At 48.3% G+C, this 24,048-nt stretch overlaps 36 non-coding genes across 36 annotated transcripts in view; 18 read left to right on the forward strand and 18 right to left on the reverse strand.

Annotated features, from left to right (window-relative positions):
• Nucleotide 1, reverse strand: part of Trnaq-uug — a 72-nt gene extending 71 nt beyond the window's left edge. Inside the window, exon 1 of the tRNA in view lies at nucleotide 1. This exon is cut by the window's left edge and continues 71 nt beyond it. This is a non-coding gene — a tRNA (tRNA-Gln).
• A 557-nt stretch (nucleotides 2-558) lies between these two features.
• Trnap-ugg lies at nucleotides 559-630 on the forward strand. The gene has a single exon. It is a non-coding gene; the product is annotated as a tRNA-Pro (tRNA).
• Nucleotides 631-1,766: 1,136 nt separating this feature from the next.
• Trnap-ugg lies at nucleotides 1,767-1,838 on the forward strand. The gene has a single exon. It is a non-coding gene; the product is annotated as a tRNA-Pro (tRNA).
• Nucleotides 1,839-2,345: 507 nt separating this feature from the next.
• Trnaq-uug lies at nucleotides 2,346-2,417 on the reverse strand. The gene has a single exon. It is a non-coding gene; the product is annotated as a tRNA-Gln (tRNA).
• Nucleotides 2,418-2,974: 557 nt separating this feature from the next.
• On the forward strand, nucleotides 2,975-3,046 carry Trnap-ugg. Its single transcript has one exon. It is a non-coding gene; the product is annotated as a tRNA-Pro (tRNA).
• A 507-nt stretch (nucleotides 3,047-3,553) lies between these two features.
• On the reverse strand, nucleotides 3,554-3,625 carry Trnaq-uug. The gene has a single exon. It is a non-coding gene; the product is annotated as a tRNA-Gln (tRNA).
• A 557-nt stretch (nucleotides 3,626-4,182) lies between these two features.
• Trnap-ugg lies at nucleotides 4,183-4,254 on the forward strand. The gene has a single exon. It is a non-coding gene; the product is annotated as a tRNA-Pro (tRNA).
• Nucleotides 4,255-4,761: 507 nt separating this feature from the next.
• On the reverse strand, nucleotides 4,762-4,833 carry Trnaq-uug. Its single transcript has one exon. It is a non-coding gene; the product is annotated as a tRNA-Gln (tRNA).
• A 557-nt stretch (nucleotides 4,834-5,390) lies between these two features.
• On the forward strand, nucleotides 5,391-5,462 carry Trnap-ugg. The gene has a single exon. It is a non-coding gene; the product is annotated as a tRNA-Pro (tRNA).
• A 1,136-nt stretch (nucleotides 5,463-6,598) lies between these two features.
• On the forward strand, nucleotides 6,599-6,670 carry Trnap-ugg. The gene has a single exon. It is a non-coding gene; the product is annotated as a tRNA-Pro (tRNA).
• A 507-nt stretch (nucleotides 6,671-7,177) lies between these two features.
• Trnak-uuu lies at nucleotides 7,178-7,249 on the reverse strand. Its single transcript has one exon. It is a non-coding gene; the product is annotated as a tRNA-Lys (tRNA).
• Nucleotides 7,250-7,806: 557 nt separating this feature from the next.
• On the forward strand, nucleotides 7,807-7,878 carry Trnaq-uug. Its single transcript has one exon. It is a non-coding gene; the product is annotated as a tRNA-Gln (tRNA).
• Nucleotides 7,879-8,385: 507 nt separating this feature from the next.
• Trnaq-uug lies at nucleotides 8,386-8,457 on the reverse strand. The gene has a single exon. It is a non-coding gene; the product is annotated as a tRNA-Gln (tRNA).
• Nucleotides 8,458-9,014: 557 nt separating this feature from the next.
• Nucleotides 9,015-9,086, forward strand: Trnap-ugg. Its single transcript has one exon. It is a non-coding gene; the product is annotated as a tRNA-Pro (tRNA).
• Nucleotides 9,087-9,593: 507 nt separating this feature from the next.
• On the reverse strand, nucleotides 9,594-9,665 carry Trnaq-uug. The gene has a single exon. It is a non-coding gene; the product is annotated as a tRNA-Gln (tRNA).
• Nucleotides 9,666-10,222: 557 nt separating this feature from the next.
• Nucleotides 10,223-10,294, forward strand: Trnap-ugg. The gene has a single exon. It is a non-coding gene; the product is annotated as a tRNA-Pro (tRNA).
• A 507-nt stretch (nucleotides 10,295-10,801) lies between these two features.
• Trnaq-uug lies at nucleotides 10,802-10,873 on the reverse strand. The gene has a single exon. It is a non-coding gene; the product is annotated as a tRNA-Gln (tRNA).
• Nucleotides 10,874-12,009: 1,136 nt separating this feature from the next.
• Trnaq-uug lies at nucleotides 12,010-12,081 on the reverse strand. The gene has a single exon. It is a non-coding gene; the product is annotated as a tRNA-Gln (tRNA).
• Nucleotides 12,082-12,638: 557 nt separating this feature from the next.
• Nucleotides 12,639-12,710, forward strand: Trnap-ugg. Its single transcript has one exon. It is a non-coding gene; the product is annotated as a tRNA-Pro (tRNA).
• A 507-nt stretch (nucleotides 12,711-13,217) lies between these two features.
• Nucleotides 13,218-13,289, reverse strand: Trnaq-uug. Its single transcript has one exon. It is a non-coding gene; the product is annotated as a tRNA-Gln (tRNA).
• A 557-nt stretch (nucleotides 13,290-13,846) lies between these two features.
• Trnap-ugg lies at nucleotides 13,847-13,918 on the forward strand. The gene has a single exon. It is a non-coding gene; the product is annotated as a tRNA-Pro (tRNA).
• A 507-nt stretch (nucleotides 13,919-14,425) lies between these two features.
• Nucleotides 14,426-14,497, reverse strand: Trnaq-uug. Its single transcript has one exon. It is a non-coding gene; the product is annotated as a tRNA-Gln (tRNA).
• A 557-nt stretch (nucleotides 14,498-15,054) lies between these two features.
• Nucleotides 15,055-15,126, forward strand: Trnap-ugg. The gene has a single exon. It is a non-coding gene; the product is annotated as a tRNA-Pro (tRNA).
• Nucleotides 15,127-15,633: 507 nt separating this feature from the next.
• Trnaq-uug lies at nucleotides 15,634-15,705 on the reverse strand. Its single transcript has one exon. It is a non-coding gene; the product is annotated as a tRNA-Gln (tRNA).
• A 557-nt stretch (nucleotides 15,706-16,262) lies between these two features.
• Trnap-ugg lies at nucleotides 16,263-16,334 on the forward strand. Its single transcript has one exon. It is a non-coding gene; the product is annotated as a tRNA-Pro (tRNA).
• Nucleotides 16,335-16,841: 507 nt separating this feature from the next.
• On the reverse strand, nucleotides 16,842-16,913 carry Trnaq-uug. Its single transcript has one exon. It is a non-coding gene; the product is annotated as a tRNA-Gln (tRNA).
• Nucleotides 16,914-18,049: 1,136 nt separating this feature from the next.
• On the reverse strand, nucleotides 18,050-18,121 carry Trnaq-uug. Its single transcript has one exon. It is a non-coding gene; the product is annotated as a tRNA-Gln (tRNA).
• Nucleotides 18,122-18,678: 557 nt separating this feature from the next.
• Nucleotides 18,679-18,750, forward strand: Trnap-ugg. The gene has a single exon. It is a non-coding gene; the product is annotated as a tRNA-Pro (tRNA).
• A 507-nt stretch (nucleotides 18,751-19,257) lies between these two features.
• On the reverse strand, nucleotides 19,258-19,329 carry Trnaq-uug. Its single transcript has one exon. It is a non-coding gene; the product is annotated as a tRNA-Gln (tRNA).
• Nucleotides 19,330-19,886: 557 nt separating this feature from the next.
• Nucleotides 19,887-19,958, forward strand: Trnap-ugg. Its single transcript has one exon. It is a non-coding gene; the product is annotated as a tRNA-Pro (tRNA).
• A 507-nt stretch (nucleotides 19,959-20,465) lies between these two features.
• Nucleotides 20,466-20,537, reverse strand: Trnaq-uug. The gene has a single exon. It is a non-coding gene; the product is annotated as a tRNA-Gln (tRNA).
• Nucleotides 20,538-21,094: 557 nt separating this feature from the next.
• On the forward strand, nucleotides 21,095-21,166 carry Trnap-ugg. The gene has a single exon. It is a non-coding gene; the product is annotated as a tRNA-Pro (tRNA).
• Nucleotides 21,167-21,673: 507 nt separating this feature from the next.
• On the reverse strand, nucleotides 21,674-21,745 carry Trnaq-uug. Its single transcript has one exon. It is a non-coding gene; the product is annotated as a tRNA-Gln (tRNA).
• Nucleotides 21,746-22,302: 557 nt separating this feature from the next.
• Trnap-ugg lies at nucleotides 22,303-22,374 on the forward strand. The gene has a single exon. It is a non-coding gene; the product is annotated as a tRNA-Pro (tRNA).
• A 507-nt stretch (nucleotides 22,375-22,881) lies between these two features.
• On the reverse strand, nucleotides 22,882-22,953 carry Trnaq-uug. The gene has a single exon. It is a non-coding gene; the product is annotated as a tRNA-Gln (tRNA).
• Nucleotides 22,954-23,510: 557 nt separating this feature from the next.
• On the forward strand, nucleotides 23,511-23,582 carry Trnap-ugg. Its single transcript has one exon. It is a non-coding gene; the product is annotated as a tRNA-Pro (tRNA).
• The last annotated feature ends 466 nt before the right edge of the window (nucleotides 23,583-24,048 follow it).

The raw sequence follows: 24,048 nt of genomic DNA on the forward strand, positions 1-24,048 counted from the left end.
CGGATGCCTGTGGCGCTCTTAAATTCAGTGGTATCATGTAATTAAGCCGATAAGCTGCGATGTTATTACACGTATGGTCCTCAGGAAGTGTTTGCGTGGCTAATGAAGCAACCAAGTAGGCTGGGAGTGGAAGGAGCACCTTCGAATGTAGCGAGAATTCTTGCCAGTATTCGTACATGAAGTGATGTCGAAGGATCAGGTAATCAAAATCGCGAAACAGCCACTTTCGTATGGCGGATGCTTCGTGCTGGAAGCAGCCTAGCTATGAAAACAGCTATGGACACAGAGTACTGTCGAAAACTGCGTGCTGACACAGAACGCTACGTAGTGGGCGGATTGTTCGTGTCACGATAACATTTGCACTTCACACGGTCGAAATACTGTCACACAACTCAAGCAGCTCTTTCAGCATTCACATACACTGGTGTTCAGCACAGCGCATGTTGTAGGTGTCAGATTAAGAAACCTCTTTGAGAATATGGTCCAGCTAGGATGCTGCAACTAGCAAGTGCGGCAAGATCTCAGTAGGTGGAGGGGTGCAGACTTGCTTACTTGTGCGGCCTGTTGGTCTAGGGGTATGATTCCTGCTTTGGGTGCAGGAGGTCCCGGGTTCAAATCCCGGACAGGCCCTACTTTTCACTTTCGCGACAACCCAGCACTACGATAAACTTGCGAGTCTCTGAAAGTAAGCCATGCAGCAGGACAAACTGCATGTCGGGCCACCGGCCCATGAGACTCTCAGGTGCGTCTTATGGAAAGCAATCTACGTGGCAGGATTAAGCCGTCTCCGCTTACTTATATCTATACGTAAAGACTGGCACGTACAACGATTCTATTCGTTCCCCAGGAACTAGTACATCGCATGCAAGTTTGGTAAATGCATGCGCATGCAGCACCCAAAACGGTGAGATGTCTTTCCTGCGGGGAGGAACAGCTGAGGTCGTCTTCTCGCAGTTGAACCCCTTACGTCTCGTTATTAACCCTAGTAGCAAAAGCATAAGCATTTGGAGCGCTCCCCACTCACGTGTGGACTGCTATTAACACTTTGCATTTCATGATCCTAGTTAAATTTCTGCATATACAATTCCAACCACCGGCTCGTACACATTTCTAGAAACGATCGCAGAACACAGCGTCAGGTTCCACCGAGCCTCGAACTCGGATCGCTGGATTCAATGTCCAGAGTGCTAACTATTACACCATGTAACCGGATGCCTGTATCGCTCTTAAATTCAGTGGTATCATGTAATTAAGCCGATAAGATGCGATGTTATTACACGTATGGTCCTCAGGAAGTGTTTGCGTGGCTAATGAAGCAACCAAGTAGGCTGGAAGTGGAAGGAGCGCCTTCGAATGTAGCGGGAATTCTTGCCAGTATTCGTACATGAAGTGATGTCGAAGGATCAGGTAATCAAAATCGCGAAACAGCCACTTTCGTATGGCGGATGCTTCGTGCTGGAAGCAGCCTAGCTATGAAAACAGCTATGGACACAGGGTACTGTCGAAAACTGCGTGCTGACACAGAACGCTACGTAGTGGGCGGATTGTTCGTGTCACGATAACATTTGCACTTCACACGGTCGAAATACTGTCACACAACTCAAGCAGCTCTTTCAGCATTCACATACACTGGTGTTCAGCACAGCGCATGTTGTAGGTGTCAGATTAAGAAACCTCTTTGAGAATATGGTCCAGCTAGGATGCTGCAACTAGCAAGTGCGGCAAGATCTCAGTAGGTGGAGGGGTGCAGACTTGCTTACTTGTGCGGCCTGTTGGTCTAGGGGTATGATTCCTGCTTTGGGTGCAGGAGGTCCCGGATTCAAATCCCGGACAGGCCCTACTTTTCACTTTCGCGACAACCCAGCACTACGATAAACTTGCGAGTCTCTGAAAGTAAGCCATGCAGCAGGACAAACTGCATGTCGGGCCACCGGCCCATGAGACTCTCAGGTGCGTCTTATGGAAAGCAATCTACGTGGCAGGATTAAGCCGTCTCCGCTTACTTATATCTATACGTAAAGACTGGCACGTACAACGATTCTATTCGTTCCCCAGGAACTAGTACATCGCATGCAAGTTTGGTAAATGCATGCGCATGCAGCACCCAAAACGGTGAGATGTCTTTCCTGCGGGGAGGAACAGCTGAGGTCGTCTTCTCGCAGTTGAACCCCTTTCGTCCCGTTATTAATCCTAGTAGCAAAAGCATAAGCATTTGGAGCGCTCCCCATTTACGTGTGGACTGCTATTAACATTTTGCATTTCATGATCCTAGTTAAATTTCTGCATATACAATTCCAACCACCGGCTCGTACACATTTCTACAAACGATCGCAAAACACAGCGTCAGGTTCCACCGAGACTCGAACTCGGATCGCTGGATTCAAAGTCCAGAGTGCTAACCGTTACACCATGGAACCGGATGCCTGTGGCGCTCTTAAATTCAGTGGTATCATGTAATTAAGCCGATAAGCTGCGATGTTATTACACGTATGGTCCTCAGGAAGTGTTTGCGTGGCTAATGAAGCAACCAAGTAGGCTGGGAGTGGAAGGAGCACCTTCGAATGTAGCGAGAATTCTTGCCAGTATTCGTACATGAAGTGATGTCGAAGGATCAGGTAATCAAAATCGCGAAACAGCCACTTTCGTATGGCGGATGCTTCGTGCTGGAAGCAGCCTAGCTATGAAAACAGCTATGGACACAGAGTACTGTCGAAAACTGCGTGCTGACACAGAACGCTACGTAGTGGGCGGATTGTTCGTGTCACGATAACATTTGCACTTCACACGGTCGAAATACTGTCACACAACTCAAGCAGCTCTTTCAGCATTCACATACACTGGTGTTCAGCACAGCGCATGTTGTAGGTGTCAGATTAAGAAACCTCTTTGAGAATATGGTCCAGCTAGGATGCTGCAACTAGTAAGTGCGGCAAGATCTCAGTAGGTGGAGGGGTGCAGACTTGCTTACTTGTGCGGCCTGTTGGTCTAGGGGTATGATTCCTGCTTTGGGTGCAGGAGGTCCCGGGTTCAAATCCCGGACAGGCCCTACTTTTCACTTTCGCGACAACCCAGCACTACGATAAACTTGCGAGTCTCTGAAAGTAAGCCATGCAGCAGGACAAACTGCATGTCGGGCCACCGGCCCATGAGACTCTCAGGTGCGTCTTATGGAAAGCAATCTACGTGGCAGGATTAAGCCGTCTCCGCTTACTTATATCTATACGTAAAGACTGGCACGTACAACGATTCTATTCGTTCCCCAGGAACTAGTACATCGCATGCAAGTTTGGTAAATGCATGCGCATGCAGCACCCAAAACGGTGAGATGTCTTTCCTGCGGGGAGGAACAGCTGAGGTCGTCTTCTCGCAGTTGAACCCCTTACGTCTCGTTATTAACCCTAGTAGCAAAAGCATAAGCATTTGGAGCGCTCCCCACTCACGTGTGGACTGCTATTAACACTTTGCATTTCATGATCCTAGTTAAATTTCTGCATATACAATTCCAACCACCGGCTCGTACACATTTCTAGAAACGATCGCAAAACACAGCGTCAGGTTCCACCGAGCCTCGAACTCGGATCGCTGGATTCAAAGTCCAGAGTGCTAACCATTACACCATGTAACCGGATGCCTGTATCGCTCTTAAATTCAGTGGTATCATGTAATTAAGCCGATAAGATGCGATGTTATTACACGTATGGTCCTCAGGAAGTGTTTGCGTGGCTAATGAAGCAACCAAGTAGGCTGGAAGTGGAAGGAGCGCCTTCGAATGTAGCGGGAATTCTTGCCAGTATTCGTACATGAAGTGATGTCGAAGGATCAGGTAATCAAAATCGCGAAACAGCCACTTTCGTATGGCGGATGCTTCGTGCTGGAAGCAGCCTAGCTATGAAAACAGCTATGGACACAGGGTACTGTCGAAAACTGCGTGCTGACACAGAACGCTACGTAGTGGGCGGATTGTTCGTGTCACGATAACATTTGCACTTCACACGGTCGAAATACTGTCGCACAACTCAAGCAGCTCTTTCAGCATTCACATACACTGGTGTTCAGCACAGCGCATGTTGTAGGTGTCAGATTAAGAAACCTCTTTGAGAATATGGTCCAGCTAGGATGCTGCAACTAGCAAGTGCGGCAAGATCTCAGTAGGTGGAGGGGTGCAGACTTGCTTACTTGTGCGGCCTGTTGGTCTAGGGGTATGATTCCTGCTTTGGGTGCAGGAGGTCCCGGATTCAAATCCCGGACAGGCCCTACTTTTCACTTTCGCGACAACCCAGCACTACGATAAACTTGCGAGTCTCTGAAAGTAAGCCATGCAGCAGGACAAACTGCATGTCGGGCCACCGGCCCATGAGACTCTCAGGTGCGTCTTATGGAAAGCAATCTACGTGGCAGGATTAAGCCGTCTCCGCTTACTTATATCTATACGTAAAGACTGGCACGTACAACGATTCTATTCGTTCCCCAGGAACTAGTACATCGCATGCAAGTTTGGTAAATGCATGCGCATGCAGCACCCAAAACGGTGAGATGTCTTTCCTGCGGGGAGGAACAGCTGAGGTCGTCTTCTCGCAGTTGAACCCCTTTCGTCCCGTTATTAATCCTAGTAGCAAAAGCATAAGCATTTGGAGCGCTCCCCATTTACGTGTGGACTGCTATTAACATTTTGCATTTCATGATCCTAGTTAAATTTCTGCATATACAATTCCAACCACCGGCTCGTACACATTTCTACAAACGATCGCAAAACACAGCGTCAGGTTCCACCGAGACTCGAACTCGGATCGCTGGATTCAAAGTCCAGAGTGCTACCCATTACACCATGGAACCGCATGCCTGTAGCGCTCTTAAATTCAGTGGTATCATGTAATTAAGCCGATAAGCTGCGATGTTATTACAGGTATGGTCCTCAGGAAGTGTTTGCGTGGCTAATGAAGCAACCAAGTAGGCTGGAAGTGGAAGGAGCACCTTCGAATGTAGCGAGAATTCTTGCCAGTATTCGTACATGAAGTGATGTCAAAATATCAGGTAATCAAAATCGCGAAACAGCCACTTTCGTATGGCGGATGCTTCGTGCTGGAAGCAGCCTAGCTATGAAAACAGCTATGGACACAGAGTACTGTCGAAAACTGCGTGCTGACACAGAACGCTACGTAGTGGGCGGATTGTTCGTGTCACGATAACATTTGCACTTCACACGGTCGAAATACTGTCACACAACTCAAGCAGCTCTTTCAGCATTCACATATACTGGTGTTCAGCACAGCGCATGTTGTAGGTGTCAGATTAAGAAACCTCTTTGAGAATATGGTCCAGCTAGGATGCTGCAACTAGCAAGTGCGGCAAGATCTCAGTAGGTGGAGGGGTGCAGACTTGCTTACTTGTGCGGCCTGTTGGTCTAGGGGTATGATTCCTGCTTTGGGTGCAGGAGGTCCCGGTTTCAAATCCCGGACAGGCCCTACTTTTCACTTTCGCGACAACCCAGCACTACGATAAACTTGCGAGTCTCTGAAAGTAAGCCATGCAGCAGGACAAACTGCATGTCGGGCCACCGGCCCATGAGACTCTCAGGTGCGTCTTATGGAAAGCAATCTACGTGGCAGGATTAAGCCGTCTCCGCTTACTTATATCTATACGTAAAGACTGGCACGTACAACGATTCTATTCGTTCCCCAGGAACTAGTACATCGCATGCAAGTTTGGTAAATGCATGCGCATGCAGCACCCAAAACGGTGAGATGTCTTTCCTGCGGGGAGGAACAGCTGAGGTCGTCTTCTCGCAGTTGAACCCCTTACGTCTCGTTATTAACCCTAGTAGCAAAAGCATAAGCATTTGGAGCGCTCCCCACTCACGTGTGGACTGCTATTAACACTTTGCATTTCATGATCCTAGTTAAATTTCTGCATATACAATTCCAACCACCGGCTCGTACACATTTCTAGAAACGATCGCAAAACACAGCGTCAGGTTCCACCGAGCCTCGAACTCGGATCGCTGGATTCAAAGTCCAGAGTGCTAACTATTACACCATGTAACCGGATGCCTGTATCGCTCTTAAATTCAGTGGTATCATGTAATTAAGCCGATAAGATGCGATGTTATTACACGTATGGTCCTCAGGAAGTGTTTGCGTGGCTAATGAAGCAACCAAGTAGGCTGGAAGTGGAAGGAGCGCCTTCGAATGTAGCGGGAATTCTTGCCAGTATTCGTACATGAAGTGATGTCGAAGGATCAGGTAATCAAAATCGCGAAACAGCCACTTTCGTATGGCGGATGCTTCGTGCTGGAAGCAGCCTAGCTATGAAAACAGCTATGGACACAGAGTACTGTCGAAAACTGCGTGCTGACACAGAACGCTACGTAGTGGGCGGATTGTTCGTGTCACGATAACATTTGCACTTCACACGGTCGAAATACTGTCACACAACTCAAGCAGCTCTTTCAGCATTCACATACACTGGTGTTCAGCACAGCGCATGTAGTAGGTGTCAGATTAAGAAACCTCTTTGAGAATATGGTCCAGCTAGGATGCTGCAACTAGCAAGTGCGGCAAGATCTCAGTAGGTGGAGGGGTGCAGACTTGCTTACTTGTGCGGCCTGTTGGTCTAGGGGTATGATTCCTGCTTTGGGTGCAGGAGGTCCCGGATTCAAATCCCGGACAGGCCCTACTTTTCACTTTCGCGACAACCCAGCACTACGATAAACTTGCGAGTCTCTGAAAGTAAGCCATGCAGCAGGACAAACTGCATGTCGGGCCACCGGCCCATGAGACTCTCAGGTGCGTCTTATGGAAAGCAATCTACGTGGCAGGATTAAGCCGTCTCCGCTTACTTATATCTATACGTAAAGACTGGCACGTACAACGATTCTATTCGTTCCCCAGGAACTAGTACATCGCATGCAAGTTTGGTAAATGCATGCGCATGCAGCACCCAAAACGGTGAGATGTCTTTCCTGCGGGGAGGAACAGCTGAGGTCGTCTTCTCGCAGTTGAACCCCTTACGTCCCGTTATTAATCCTAGTAGCAAAAGCATAAGCATTTGGAGCGCTCCCCATTTACGTGTGGACTGCTATTAACATTTTGCATTTCATGATCCTAGTTAAATTTCTGCATATACAATTCCAACCACCGGCTCGTACACATTTCTACAAACGATCGCAAAACACAGCGTCAGGTTCCACCGAGACTCGAACTCGGATCGCTGGATTAAAAGTCCAGAGTGCTACCCATTACACCATGGAACCGCATGCCTGTAGCGCTCTTAAATTCAGTGGTATCATGTAATTAAGCCGATAAGCTGCGATGTTATTACACGTATGGTCCTCAGGAAGTGTTTGCGTGGCTAATGAAGCAACCAAGTAGGCTGGAAGTGGAAGGAGCACCTTCGAATGTAGCGAGAATTCTTGCCAGTATTCGTACATGAAGTGATGTCAAAATATCAGGTAATCAAAATCGCGAAACAGCCACTTTCGTATGGCGGATGCTTCGTGCTGGAAGCAGCCTAGCTATGAAAACAGCTATGGACACAGAGTACTGTCGAAAACTGCGTGCTGACACAGAACGCTACGTAGTGGGCGGATTGTTCGTGTCACGATAACATTTGCACTTCACACGGTCGAAATACTGTCACACAACTCAAGCAGCTCTTTCAGCATTCACATATACTGGTGTTCAGCACAGCGCATGTTGTAGGTGTCAGATTAAGAAACCTCTTTGAGAATATGGTCCAGCTAGGATGCTGCAACTAGCAAGTGCGGCAAGATCTCAGTAGGTGGAGGGGTGCAGACTTGCTTACTTGTGCGGCCTGTTGGTCTAGGGGTATGGTTCCTGCTTTTGGTGCAGGAGGTCCCGGGTTCAAATCCCGGACAGGCCCTACTTTTCACTTTCGCGACAACCCAGCACTACGATAAACTTGCGAGTCTCTGAAAGTAAGCCATGCAGCAGGACAAACTGCATGTCGGGCCACCGGCCCATGAGACTCTCAGGTGCGTCTTATGGAAAGCAATCTACGTGGCAGGATTAAGCCGTCTCCGCTTACTTATATCTATACGTAAAGACTGGCACGTACAACGATTCTATTCGTTCCCCAGGAACTAGTACATCGCATGCAAGTTTGGTAAATGCATGCGCATGCAGCACCCAAAACGGTGAGATGTCTTTCCTGCGGGGAGGAACAGCTGAGGTCGTCTTCTCGCAGTTGAACCCCTTACGTCTCGTTATTAATCCTAGTAGCAAAAGCATAAGCATTTGGAGCGCTACCCACTCACGTGTGGACTGCTATTAACACTTTGCATTTCATGATCCTAGTTAAATTTCTGCATATACAATTCCAACCACCGGCTCGTACACATTTCTAGAAACGATCGCAAAACACAGCGTCAGGTTCCACCGAGACTCGAACTCGGATCGCTGGATTCAAAGTCCAGAGTGCTAACTATTACACCATGGAACCGGATGCCTGTAGCGCTCTTAAATTCAGTGGTATCATGTAATTAAGCCGATAAGATGCGATGTTATTACACGTATGGTCCTCAGGAAGTGTTTGCGTTGCTAATGAAGCAACCAAGTAGGCTGGAAGTGGAAGGAGCACCTTCGAATGTAGCGGGAATTCTTGCCAGTATTCGTACATGAAGTGATGTCGAAGGATCAGGTAATCAAAATCGCGAAACAGCCACTTTCGTATGGCGGATGCTTCGTGCTGGAAGCAGCCTAGCTATGAAAACAGCTATGGACACAGAGTACTGTCGAAAACTGCGTGCTGACACAGAACGCTACGTAGTGGGCGGATTGTTCGTGTCACGATAACATTTGCACTTCACACGGTCGAAATACTGTCACACAACTCAAGCAGCTCTTTCAGCATTCACATACACTGGTGTTCAGCACAGCGCATGTTGTAGGTGTCAGATTAAGAAACCTCTTTGAGAATATGGTCCAGCTAGGATGCTGCAACTAGCAAGTGCGGCAAGATCTCAGTAGGTGGAGGGGTGCAGACTTGCTTAATTGTGCGGCCTGTTTGTCTAGGGGTATGATTTCTGCTTTGGGTGCAGGAGGTCCCGGGTTCAAATCCCGGACAGGCCCTACTTTTCACTTTCGCGACAACCCAGCACTACGATAAACTTGCGAGTCTCTGAAAGTAAGCCATGCAGCAGGACAAACTGCATGTCGGGCCACCGGCCCATGAGACTCTCAGGTGCGTCTTATGGAAAGCAATCTACGTGGCAGGATTAAGCCGTCTCCGCTTACTTATATCTATACGTAAAGATTGGCACGTACAACGATTCTATTCGTTCCCCAGGAACTAGTACATCGCATGCAAGTTTGGTAAATGCATGCGCATGCAGCACCCAAAACGGTGAGATGTCTTTCCTGCGGGGAGGAACAGCTGAGGTCGTCTTCTCGCAGTTGAACCCCTTACGTCTCGTTATTAATCCTAGTAGCAAAAGCATAAGCATTTGGAGCGCTCCCCACTCGCGTGTGGACTGCTATTAACACTTTGCATTTCATGATCCTAGTTAAATTTCTGCATATACAATTCCAACCACCGGCTCGTACACATTTCTAGAAACGATCGCGAAACACAGCGTCAGGTTCCACCGAGACTCGAACTCGGATCGCTGGATTCAAAGTCCAGAGTGCTAACCATTACACCATGGAACCGGATGCCTGTAGCGCTCTTAAATTCAGTGGTATCATGTAATTAAGCCGATAAGATGCGATGTTATTACACGTATGGTCCTCAGGAAGTGTTTGCGTGGCTAATGAAGCAACCAAGTAGGCTGGAAGTGGAAGGAGCACCTTCGAATGTAGCTGGAATTCTTGCCAGTATTCGTACATGAAGTGATGTCGAAGGATCAGGTAATCAAAATCGCGAAACAGCCACTTTCGTATTGCGGATGCTTCGTGCTGGAAGCAGCCTAGCTATGAAAACAGCTATGGACACAGAGTACTGTCGAAAACTGCGTGCTGACACAGAACGCTACGTAGTGGGCGGATTGTTCGTGTCACGATAACATTTGCACTTCACACGGTCGAAATACTGTCACACAACTCAAGCAGCTCTTTCAGCATTCACATACACTGGTGTTCAGCACAGCGCATGTTGTAGGTGTCAGATTAAGAAACCTCTTTGAGAATATGGTCCAGCTAGGATGCTGCAACTAGCAAGTGCGGCAAGATCTCAGTAGGTGGAGGGGTGCAGACTTGCTTACTTGTGCGGCCTGTTGGTCTAGGGGTATGATTCCTGCATTGGGTGCAGGAGGTCCCGGGTTCAAATCCCGGACAGGCCCTACTTTTCACTTTCGCGACAACCCAGCACTACGATAAACTTGCGAGTCTCTGAAAGTGAGCCATGCAGCAGGACAAACTGCATGTCTGGCCACCGGCCCATGAGACTCTCAGGTGCGTCTTATGGAAAGCAATCTACGTGGCAGGATTAAGCCGTCTCCGCTTACTTATATCTATACGTAAAGACTGGCACGTACAACGATTCTATTCGTTCCCCAGGAACTAGTACATCGCATGCAAGTTTGGTAAATGCATGCGCATGCAGCACCCAAAACGGTGAGATGTCTTTCCTGCAGGGAGGAACAGCTGAGGTCGTCTTCTCGCAGTTGAACCCCTTACGTCTCGTTATTAATCCTAGTAGCAAAAGCATAAGCTTTTGGAGCGCTCCCCACTCACGTGTGGACTGCTATTAACACTTTGCATTTCACGATCCTAGTTAAATTTCTGCATATACAATTCCAAACACCGGCTCGTACCCATTTCTAGAAACGATCGCAAAACGCAGCGTCAGGTTCCACCGAGACTCGAACTCGGATCGCTGGATTCAAAGTCCAGAGTGCTAACCATTACACCATGGAACCGGATGCCTGGAGCGCTCTTAAATTCAGTGGTATCATGTAATTAAGCCGATAAGATGCGATGTTATTACACGTATGCTCCTCAGGAAGTGTTTGCGTGGCTAATGAAGCAACCAAGTAGGCTGGAAGTGGAAGGAGCACCTTCGAATGTAGCTGGAATTCTTGCCAGTATTCGTACATGAAGTGATGTCGAAGGATCAGGTAATCAAAATCGCGAAACAGCCACTTTCGTATGGCGGATGCTTCGTGCTGGAAGCAGCCTAGCTATGAAAACAGCTATGGACACAGAGTACTGTCGAAAACTGCGTGCTGACACAGAACGCTACGTAGTGGGCGGATTGTTCGTGTCACGATAACATTTGCACTTCACACGGTCGAAATACTGTCACACAACTCAAGCAGCTCTTTCAGCATTCACATACACTGGTGTTCAGCACAGCGCATGTTGTAGGTGTCAGATTAAGAAACCTCTTTGAGAATATGGTCCAGCTAGGATGCTGCAACTAGCAAGTGCGGCAAGATCTCAGTAGGTGGAGGGGTGCAGACTTGCTTACTTGTGCGGCCTGTTGGTCTAGGGTTATGATTCCTGCTTTGGGTGCAGGAGGTCCCGGGTTCAAATCCCGGAAAGGCCCTACTTTTCACTTTCGCGACAACCCAGCACTACGATAAACTTGCGAGTCTCTGAAAGTAAGCCATGCAGCAGGACAAACTGCATGTCGGGCCACCGGCCCATGAGACTCTCAGGTGCGTCTTATGGAAAGCAATCTACGTGGCAGGATTAAGCCGTCTCCGCTTACTTATATCTATACGTAAAGACTGGCACGTACAACGATTCTATTCGTTCCCCAGGAACTAGTACATCGCATGCAAGTTTGGTAAATGCATGCGCATGCAGCACCCAAAACGGTGAGATGTCTTTCCTGCGGGGAGGAACAGCTGAGGTCGTCTTCTCGCAGTTGAACCCCTTACGTCTCGTTATTAATCCTAGTAGCAAAAGCATAAGCTTTTGGAGCGCTCCCCACTCACGTGTGGACTGCTATTAACACTTTGCATTTCATGATCCTAGTTAAATTTCTGCATATACAATTCCAACCACCGGCTCGTACACATTTCTAGAAACGATCGCAAAACACAGCGTCAGGTTCCACCGAGACTCGAACTCGGATCGCTGGATTCAAAGTCCAGAGTGCTAACCATTACACCATGGAATCGGATGCCTGTAGCGCTCTTAAATTCAGTGATGTCATGTAATTAAGCCGATAAGATGCGATGTTGTTACACGTATGGTCCTCAGGAAGTGTTTGCGTGGCTAATGAAGCAACCAAGTAGGCTGGAAGTGGAAGGAGCACCTTCGAATGTAGCGGGAATTCTTGCCAGTATTCGTACATGAAGTGATGTCGAAGGATCAGGTAATCAAAATCGCGAAACCCCCACTTTCGTATGGCGGATGCTTCGTGCTGGAAGCAGCCTAGCTATGAAAACAGCTATGGACACAGAGTACTGTCGAAAACTGCGTGCTCACACAGAACGCTACGTAGTGGGCGGATTGTTCGTGTCACGATAACATTTGCACTTCACACGGTCGAAATACTGTCACACAACTCAAGCAGCTCTTTCAGCATTCACATACACTGGTGTTCAGCACAGCGCATGTTGTAGGTGTCAGATTAAGAAACCTCTTTGAGAATATGGTCCAGCTAGGATGCTGCAACTAGCAAGTGCGGCAAGATCTCAGTAGGTGGAGGGGTGCAGACTTGCTTACTTGTGCGGCCTGTTGGTCTAGGGGTATGATTCCTGCTTTGGGTGCAGGAGGTCCCGGGTTCAAATCCCGGACAGGCCCTACTTTTCACTTTCGCGACAACCCTGCACTACGATAAACTTGCGAGTCTCTGAAAGTAAGCCATGCAGCAGGACAAACTGCATGTCGGGCCACCGGCCCATGAGACTCTCAGGTGCGTCTTATGGAAAGCAATCTACGTGGCAGGATTAAGCCGTCTCCGCTTACTTATATCTATACGTAAAGACTGGCACGTACAACGATTCTATTCGTTCCCCAGGAACTAGTACATCGCATGCAAGTTTGGTAAATGCATGCGCATGCAGCACCCAAAACGGTGAGATGTCTTTCCTGCGGGGAGGAACAGCTGAGGTCGTCTTCTCGCAGTTGAACCCCTTACGTCTCGTTATTAATCATAGTAGCAAAAGCATAAGCATTTGGAGCGCTCCCCACTCACGTGTGGACTGCTATTAACACTTTGCATTTCATGATCCTAGTTAAATTTCTGCATATACAATTCCAACCACCGGCTCGTACACATTTCTAGAAACGATCGCAAAACGCAGTGTCAGGTTCCACCGAGACTCGAACTCGGATCGCTGGATTCAAAGTCCAGAGTGCTAACCATTACACCATGGAATCGGATGCCTGTAGCGCTCTTAAATTCATTGGTATCATGTAATTAAGCCGATAAGATGCGATGTTATTACACGTATGGTCCTCAGGAAGTGTTTGCGTGGCTAATGAAGCAACCAAGTAGGCTGGCAGTGGAAGGAGCACCTTCGAATGTAGCGGGAATTCTTGCCAGTATTCGAACATGAAGTGATGTCGAAGGATCAGGTAATCAAAATCGCGAAACAGCCACTTTCGTATGGCGGATGCTTCGTGCTGGAAGCAGCCTAGCTATGAAAACAGCTATGGACACAGAGTACTGTCGAAAACTGCGTGCTGACACAGAACGCTACGTAGTGGGCGGATTGTTCGTGTCACGATAACATTTGCACTTCACACGGTCGAAATACTGTCACACAACTCAAGCAGCTCTTTCAGCATTCACATACACTGGTGTTCAGCACAGCGCATGTTGTAGGTGTCAGATTAAGAAACCTCTTTGAGAATATGGTCCAGCTGGGATGCTGCAACTAGCAAGTGCGGCAAGATCTCAGTAGGTGGAGGGGTGCAGACTTGCTTACTTGTGCGGCCTGTTGGTCTAGGGGTATGATTCCTGCTTTGGGTGCAGGAGGTCCCGGGTTCAAATCCCGGACAGGCCCTACTTTTCACTTTCGCGACAACCCAGCACTACGATAAACTTGCGAGTCTCTGAAAGTGAGCCATGCAGCAGGACAAACTGCATGTCTGGCCACCGGCCCATGAGACTCTCAGGTGCGTCTTATGGAAAGCAATCTACGTGGCAGGATTAAGCCGTCTCCGCTTACTTATATCTATACGTAAAGACTGGCACGTACAACGATTCTATTCGTTCCCCAGGAACTAGTACATCGCATGCAAGTTTGGTAAATGCATGCGCATGCAGCACCCAAAACGGTGAGATGTCTTTCCTGCGGGGAGGAACAGCTGAGGTCGTCTTCTCGCAGTTGAACCCCTTACGTCTCGTTATTAATCCTAGTAGCAAAAGCATAAGCTTTTGGAGCGCTCCCCACTCACGTGTGGACTGCTATTAACACTTTGCATTTCACGATCCTAGTTAAATTTCTGCATATACAATTCCAAACACCGGCTCGTACACATTTCTAGAAACGATCGCAAAACGCAGCGTCAGGTTCCACCGAGACTCGAACTCGGATCGCTGGATTCAAAGTCCAGAGTGCTAACCATTACACCATGGAACCGGATGCCTGGAGCGCTCTTAAATTCAGTGGTATCATGTAATTAAGCCGATAAGATGCGATGTTATTACACGTATGGTCCTCAGGAAGTGTTTGCGTGGCTAATGAAGCAACCAAGTAGGCTGGAAGTGGAAGGAGCACCTTCGAATGTAGCTGGAATGCTTGCCAGTATTCGTACATGAAGTGATGTCGAAGGATCAGGTAATCAAAATCGCGAAACAGCCACTTTCGTATGGCGGATGCTTCGTGCTGGAAGCAGCCTAGCTATGAAAACAGCTATGGACACAGAGTACTGTCGAAAACTGCGTGCTGACACAGAACGCTACGTAGTGGGCGGATTGTTCGTGTCACGATAACATTTGCACTTCACACGGTCGAAATACTGTCACACAACTCAAGCAGCTCTTTCAGCATTCACATACACTGGTGTTCAGCACAGCGCATGTTGTAGGTGTCAGATTAAGAAATCTCTTTGAGAATATGGTCCAGCTAGGATGCTGCAACTAGCAAGTGCGGCAAGATCTCAGTAGGTGGAGGGGTGCAGACTTGCTTACTTGTGCGGCTTGTTGGTCTAGGGGTATGATTCCTGCTTTGGGTGCAGGAGGTCCCGGGTTCAAATCCCGGACAGGCCCTACTTTTCACTTTCGCGACAACCCAGCACTACGATAAACTTGCGAGTCTCTGAAAGTAAGCCATGCAGCAGGACAAACTGCATGTCGGGCCACCGGCCCATGAGACTCTCAGGTGCGTCTTATGGAAAGCAATCTACGTGGCAGGATTAAGCCGTCTCCGCTTACTTATATCTATACGTAAAGACTGGCACGTACAACGATTCTATTCGTTCCCCAGGAACTAGTACATCGCATGCAAGTTTGGTAAATGCATGCGCATGCAGCACCCAAAACGGTGAGATGTCTTTCCTGCGGGGAGGAACAGCTGAGGTCGTCTTCTCGCAGTTGAACCCCTTACGTCTCGTTGTTAATCCTAGTAGCAAAAGCATAAGCATTTGGAGCGCTCCCCACTCACGTGTGGACTGCTATTAACAATTTGCATTTCATGATCCTAGTTAAATTTCTGCATATACAATTCCAACCACCGGCTCGTACACATTTCTAGAAACGATCGCAAAACACAGCGTCAGGTTCCATCGAGACTCGAACTCGGATCGCTGGATTCAAAGTCCAGAGTGCTAACCATTACACCATGGAATCGGATGCCTGTAGCGCTCTTAAATTCAGTGATGTCATGTAATTAAGCCGATAAGATGCGATGTTGTTACACGTATGGTCCTCAGGAAGTGTTTGCGTGGCTAATGAAGCAACCAAGTAGGCTGGAAGTGGAAGGAGCACCTTCGAATGTAGCGGGAATTCTTGCCAGTATTCGTACATGAAGTGATGTCGAAGGATCAGGTAATCAAAATCGCGAAACAGCCACTTTCGTATGGCAGATGCTTCGTGCTGGAAGCAGCCTAGCTATGAAAACAGCTATGGACACAGAGTACTGTCGAAAACTGCGTGCTCACACAGAACGCTACGTAGTGGGCGGATTGTTCGTGTCACGATAACATTTGCACTTCACACGGTCGAAATACTGTCACACAACTCAAGCAGCTCTTTCAGCATTCACATACACTGGTGTTCAGCACAGCGCATGTTGTAGGTGTCAGATTAAGAAACCTCTTTGAGAATATGGTCCAGCTGGGATGCTGCAACTAGCAAGTGCGGCAAGATCTCAGTAGGTGGAGGGGTGCAGACTTGCTTACTTGTGCGGCCTGTTGGTCTAGGGGTATGATTCCTGCTTTGGGTGCAGGAGGTCCCGGGTTCAAATCCCGGACAGGCCCTACTTTTCACTTTCGCGACAACCCAGCACTACGATAAACTTGCGAGTCTCTGAAAGTAAGCCATGCAGCAGGACAAACTGCATGTCGGGCCACCGGCCCATGAGACTCTCAGGTGCGTCTTATGGAAAGCAATCTACGTGGCAGGATTAAGCCGTCTCCGCTTACTTATATCTATACGTAAAGACTGGCACGTACAACGATTCTATTCGTTCCCCAGGAACTAGTACATCGCATGCAAGTTTGGTAAATGCATGCGCATGCAGCACCCAAAACGGTGAGATGTCTTTCCTGCGGGGAGGAACAGCTGAGGTCGTCTTCTCGCAGTTGAACCCCTTACGTCTCGTTATTAATCCTAGTAGCAAAAGCATAAGCATTTGGAGCGCTCCCCACTCACGTGTGGACTGCTATTAACACTTTGCATTTCATGATCCTAGTTAAATTTCTGCATATACAATTCCAACCACCGGCTCGTACACATTTCTAGAAACGATCGCAAAACACAGCGTCAGGTTCCCCCGAGACTCGAACTCGGATCGCTGGATTCAAAGTCCAGAGTGCTAACCATTACACCATGGAACCGGAAGCCTGTAGCGCTCATAAATTCAGTGGTATCATGTAATTAAGCCGATAAGATGCGATGTTATTACACGTATGGTCCTCAGGAAGTGTTTGCGTGGCTAATGAAGCAACCAAGTAGGCTGGAAGTGGAAGGAGCGCCTTCGAATGTAGCGGGAATTCTTGCCAGTATTCGTACATGAAGTGATGTCGAAGGATCAGGTAATCAAAATCGCGAAACAGCCACTTTCGTATGGCGGATGCTTCGTGCTGGAAGCAGCCTAGCTATGAAAACAGCTATGGACACAGAGTACTGTCGAAAACTGCGTGCTGACACAGAACGCTACGTAGTGGGCGGATTGTTCGTGTCACGATAACATTTGCACTTCACACGGTCGTAATACTGTCACACAACTCAAGCAGCTCTTTCAGCATTCACATACACTGGTGTTCAGCACAGCGCATGTTGCAGGTGTCAGATTAAGAAACCTCTTTGAGAATATGGTCCAGCTAGGATGCTGCAACTAGCAAGTGCGGTAAGATCTCAGTAGGTGGAGGGGTGCAGACTTGCTTACTTGTGCGGCCTGTTGGTCTAGGGGTATGATTCCTGCTTTGGGTGCAGGAGGTCCCAGGTTCAAATCGCGGACAGGCCCTACTTTTCACTTTTGCGACAACCCAGCACTACGATAAACTTGCGAGTCTCTGAAAGTAAGCCATGCAGCAGGACAAACTGCATGTCGGGCCACCGGCCCATGAGACTCTCAGGTGCGTCTTATGGAAAGCAATCTACGTGGCAGGATTAAGCCGTCTCCGCTTACTTATATCTATACGTAAAGACTGGCACGTACAACGATTCTATTCGTTCCCCAGGAACTAGTACATCGCATGCAAGTTTGGTAAATGCATGCGCATGCAGCACCCAAAACGGTGAGATGTCTTTCCTGCGGGGAGGAACAGCTGAGGTCGTCTTCTCGCAATTGAACCCCTTACGTCTCGTTATTAATCCTAGTAGCAAAAGCATAAGCATTTGGAGCGCTCCCCACTCACGTGTGGACTGCTATTAACACTTTGCATTTCATGATCCTAGTTAAATTTCTGCATATACAATTCCAACCACCGGCTCGTACACATTTCTAGAAACGATCGCAAAACACAGCGTCAGGTTCCCCCGAGACTCGAACTCGGATCGCTGGATTCAAAGTCCAGAGTGCTAACAATTACACCATGGAACCGGAAGCCTGTAGCGCTCATAAATTCAGTGGTATCATGTAATTAAGCCGATAAGATGCGATGTTATTACACGTATGGTCCTCAGGAAGTGTTTGCGTGGCTAATGAAGCAACCAAGTAGGCTGGAAGTGGAAGGAGCGCCTTCGAATGTAGCGGGAATTCTTGCCAGTATTCGTACATGAAGTGATGTCGAAGGATCAGGTAATCAAAATCGCGAAACAGCCACTTTCGTATGGCGGATGCTTCGTGCTGGAAGCAGCCTAGCTATGAAAACAGCTATGGACACAGAGTACTGTCGAAAACTGCGTGCTGACACAGAACGCTACGTAGTGGGCGGATTGTTCGTGTCACGATAACATTTGCACTTCACACGGTCGAAATACTGTCACACAACTCAAGCAGCTCTTTCAGCATTCACATACACTGGTGTTCAGCACAGCGCATGTTGCAGGTGTCAGATTAAGAAACCTCTTTGAGAATATGGTCCAGCTAGGATGCTGCAACCAGCAAGTGCGGTAAGATCTCAGTAGGTGGAGGGGTGCAGACTTGCTTACTTGTGCGGCCTGTTGGTCTAGGGGTATGATTCCTGCTTTGGGTGCAGGAGGTCCCGGGTTCAAATCCCGGACAGGCCCTACTTTTCACTTTCGCGACAACCCAGCACTACGATAAACTTGCGAGTCTCTGAAAGTAAGCCATGCAGCAGGACAAACTGCATGTCGGGCCACCGGCCCATGAGACTCTCAGGTGCGTCTTATGGAAAGCAATCTACGTGGCAGGATTAAGCCGTCTCCGCTTACTTATATCTATACGTAAAGACTGGCACGTACAACGATTCTATTCGTTCCCCAGGAACTAGTACATCGCATGCAAGTTTGGTAAATGCATGCGCATGCAGCACCCAAAACGGTGAGATGTCTTTCCTGCGGGGAGGAACAGCTGAGGTCGTCTTCTCGCAGTAGAACCCCTTACGTCCCGTTATTAATCCTAGTAGCAAAAGCATAAGCATTTGGAGCGCTCCCCATTCACGTGTGGACTGCCATTAACATTTTGCATTTCATGATCCTAGTTAAATTTCTGCATATACAATTCCAACCACCGGCTCGTACACATTTCTAGAAACGATCGCAAAACACAGCGTCAGGTTCCACCGAGACTCGAACTCGGATCGCTGGATTCAAAGTCCAGAGTGCTAACCATTACACCATGGAACCGGATGCCTGTAGCGCTCTTAAATTCAGTGGTATCATGTAATTAAGCCGATAAGATGCGATGTTATTACACGTATGGTCCTCAGGAAGTGTTTGCGTGGCTAATGAAGCAACCAAGTAGGCTGGAAGTGGAAGGAGCACCTTCGAATGTAGCGGGAATTCTTGCCAGTATTCGTACATGAAGTGATGTCGAAGGATCAGGTAATCAAAATCGCGAAACAGCCACTTTCGTATGGCGGATGCTTCGTGCTGGAAGCAACCTAGCTATGAAAACAGCTATGGACACAGAATACTGTCGAAAACTGCGTGCTGACACAGAACGCTACGTAGTGGGCGGATTGTTCGTGTCACGATAACATTTGCACTTCACACGGTCGAAATACTGTCACACAACTCAAGCAGCTCTTTCAGCATTCACATACACTGGTGTTCAGCACAGCGCATGTTGCAGGTGTCAGATTAAGAAACCTCTTTGAGAATATGGTCCAGCTAGGATGCTGCAACCAGCAAGTGCGGTAAGATCTCAGTAGGTGGAGGGGTGCAGACTTGCTTACTCGTGCGGCCTGTTGGTCTAGGGGTATGATTCCTGCTTTGGGTGCAGGAGGTCCCGGGTTCAAATCCCGGACAGGCCCTACTTTTCACTTTCGCGACAACCCAGCACTACGATAAACTTGCGAGTCTCTGAAAGTAAGCCATGCAGCAGGACAAACTGCATGTCGGGCCACCGGCCCATGAGACTCTCAGGTGCGTCTTATGGAAAGCAATCTACGTGGCAGGATTAAGCCGTCTCCGCTTACTTATATCTATACGTAAAGACTGGCACGTACAACGATTCTATTCGTTCCCCAGGAACTAGTACATCGCATGCAAGTTTGGTAAATGCATGCGCATGCAGCACCCAAAACGGTGAGATGTCTTTCCTGCGGGGAGGAACAGCTGAGGTCGTCTTCTCGCAGTAGAACCCCTTACGTCCCGTTATTAATCCTAGTAGCAAAAGCATAAGCATTTGGAGCGCTCCCCATTCACGTGTGGACTGCTATTAACATTTTGCATTTCATGATCCTAGTTAAATTTCTGCATATACAATTCCAACCACCGGCTCGTACACATTTCTAGAAACGATCGCAAAACACAGCGTCAGGTTCCACCGAGACTCGAACTCGGATCGCTGGATTCAAAGTCCAGAGTGCTAACCATTACACCATGGAACCGGATGCCTGTAGCGCTCTTAAATTCAGTGGTATCATGTAATTAAGCCGATAAGATGCGATGTTATTACACGTATGGTCCTCAGGAAGTGTTTGCGTGGCTAATGAAGCAACCAAGTAGGCTGGAAGTGGAAGGAGCGCCTTCGAATGTAGCGGGAATTCTTGCCAGTATTCGTACATGAAGTGATGTCGAAGGATCAGGTAATCAAAATCGCGAAACAGCCACTTTCGTATGGCGGATGCTTCGTGCTGGAAGCAGCCTAGCTATGAAAACAGCTATGGACACAGAGTACTGTCGAAAACTGCGTGCTGACACAGAACGCTACGTAGTGGGCGGATTGTTCGCGTCACGATAACATTTGCACTTCACACGGTCGAAATACTGTCACACAACTCAAGCAGCTCTTTCAGCATTCACATACACTGGTGTTCAGCACAGCGCATGTTGCAGGTGTCAGATTAAGAAACCTCTTTGAGAATATGGTCCAGCTAGGATGCTGCAACCAGCAAGTGCGGTAAGATCTCAGTAGGTGGAGGGGTGCAGACTTGCTTACTTGTGCGGCCTGTTGGTCTAGGGGTATGATTCCTGCTTTGGGTGCAGGAGGTCCCGGGTTCAAATCCCGGACAGGCCCTACTTTTCACTTTCGCGACAACCCAGCACTACGATAAAATTGCGAGTCTCTGAAAGTAAGCCATGCAGCAGGACAAACTGCATGTCGGGCCACCGGCCCATGAGACTCTCAGGTACGTCTTATGGAAAGCAATCTACGTGGCAGGATTAAGCCGTCTCCGCTTACTTATATCTATACGTAAAGACTGGCACGTACAACGATTCTATTCGTTCCCCAGGAACTAGTACATCGCATGCAAGTTTGGTAAATGCATGCGCATGCAGCACCCAAAACGGTGAGATGTCTTTCCTGCGGGGAGGAACAGCTGAGGTCGTCTTCTCGCAGTAGAACCCCTTACGTCCCGTTATTAATCCTAGTAGCAAAAGCATAAGCATTTGGAGCGCTCCCCACTCACGTGTGGACTGCTATTAACACTTTGCATTTCATGATCCTAGTTAAATTTCTGCATATACAATTCCAACCACCGGCTCGTACACATTTCTAGAAACGATCGCAAAACACAGCGTCAGGTTCCCCCGAGACTCGAACTCGGATCGCTGGATTCAAAGTCCAGAGTGCTAACAATTACACCATGGAACCGGAAGCCTGTAGCGCTCATAAATTCAGTGGTATCATGTAATTAAGCCGATAAGATGCGATGTTATTACACGTATGGTCCTCAGGAAGTGTTTGCGTGGCTAATGAAGCAACCAAGTAGGCTGGAAGTGGAAGGAGCGCCTTCGAATGTAGCGGGAATTCTTGCCAGTATTCGTACATGAAGTGATGTCGAAGGATCAGGTTATCAAAATCGCGAAACAGCCACTTTCGTATGGCGGATGCTTCGTGCTGGAAGCAGCCTAGCTATGAAAACAGCTATGGACACAGAGTACTGTCGAAAACTGCGTGCTGACACAGAACGCTACGTAGTGGGCGGATTGTTCGTGTCACGATAACATTTGCACTTCACACGGTCGAAATACTGTCACACAACTCAAGCAGCTCTTTCAGCATTCACATACACTGGTGTTCAGCACAGCGCATGTTGCAGGTGTCAGATTAAGAAACCTCTTTGAGAATATGGTCCAGCTAGGATGCTGCAACCAGCAAGTGCGCTAAGATCTCAGTAGGTGGAGGGGTGCAGACTTGCTTACTTGTGCGGCCTGTTGGTCTAGGGGTATGATTCCTGCTTTGGGTGCAGGAGGTCCCGGGTTCAAATCCCGGACAGGCCCTACTTTTCACTTTCGCGACAACCCAGCACTACGATAAACTTGCGAGTCTCTGAAAGTAAGCCATGCAGCAGGACAAACTGCATGTCGGGCCACCGGCCCATGAGACTCTCAGGTGCGTCTTATGGAAAGCAATCTACGTGGCAGGATTAAGCCGTCTCCGCTTACTTATATCTATACGTAAAGACTGGCACGTACAACGATTCTATTCGTTCCCCAGGAACTAGTACATCGCATGCAAGTTTGGTAAATGCATGCGCATGCAGCACCCAAAACGGTGAGATGTCTTTCCTGCGGGGAGGAACAGCTGAGGTCGTCTTCTCGCAGTAGAACCCCTTACGTCCCGTTATTAATCCTAGTAGCAAAAGCATAAGCATTTGGAGCGCTCCCCATTCACGTGTGGACTGCTATTAACATTTTGCATTTCATGATCCTAGTTAAATTTCTGCATATACAATTCCAACCACCGGCTCGTACACATTTCTAGAAACGATCGCAAAACACAGCGTCAGGTTCCACCGAGACTCGAACTCGGATCGCTGGATTCAAAGTCCAGAGTGCTAACCATTACACCATGGAACCGGATGCCTGTAGCGCTCTTAAATTCAGTGGTATCATGTAATTAAGCCGATAAGATGCGATGTTATTACACGTATGGTCCTCAGGAAGTGTTTGCGTGGCTAATGAAGCAACCAAGTAGGCTGGAAGTGGAAGGAGCACCTTCGAATGTAGCGGGAATTCTTGCCAGTATTCGTACATGAAGTGATGTCGAAGGATCAGGTAATCAAAATCGCGAAACAGCCACTTTCGTATGGCGGATGCTTCGTGCTGGAAGCAGCCTAGCTATGAAAACAGCTATGGACACAGAATACTGTCGAAAACTGCGTGCTGACACAGAACGCTACGTAGTGGGCGGATTGTTCGTGTCACGATAACATTTGCACTTCACACGGTCGAAATACTGTCACACAACTCAAGCAGCTCTTTCAGCATTCACATACACTGGTGTTCAGCACAGCGCATGTTGCAGGTGTCAGATTAAGAAACCTCTTTGAGAATATGGTCCAGCTAGGATGCTGCAACCAGCAAGTGCGGTAAGATCTCAGTAGGTGGAGGGGTGCAGACTTGGTTACTTGTGCGGCCTGTTGGTCTAGGGGTATGATTCCTGCTTTGGGTGCAGGAGGTCCCGGGTTCAAATCCCGGACAGGCCCTACTTTTCACTTTCGCGACAACCCAGCACTACGATAAACTTGCGAGTCTCTGAAAGTAAGCCATGCAGCAGGACAAACTGCATGTTGGGCCACCGGCCCATGAGACTCTCAGGTGCGTCTTATGGAAAGCAATCTACGTGGCAGGATTAAGCCGTCTCCGCTTACTTATATCTATACGTAAAGACTGGCACGTACAACGATTCTATTCGTTCCCCAGGAACTAGTACATCGCATGCAAGTTTGGTAAATGCATGCGCATGCAGCACCCAAAACGGTGAGATGTCTTTCCTGCGGGGAGGAACAGCTGAGGTCGTCTTCTCGCAGTAGAACCCCTTACGTCCCGTTATTAATCCTAGTAGCAAAAGCATAAGCATTTGGAGCGCTCCCCATTCACGTGTGGACTGCTATTAACATTTTGCATTTCATGATCCTAGTTAAATTTCTGCATATACAATTCCAACCACCG

This window comes from Schistocerca americana, chromosome 2, assembly GCF_021461395.2.
Source record: "Schistocerca americana isolate TAMUIC-IGC-003095 chromosome 2, iqSchAmer2.1, whole genome shotgun sequence".
Classification (NCBI taxonomy): domain Eukaryota; kingdom Metazoa; phylum Arthropoda; class Insecta; order Orthoptera; family Acrididae; genus Schistocerca; species Schistocerca americana.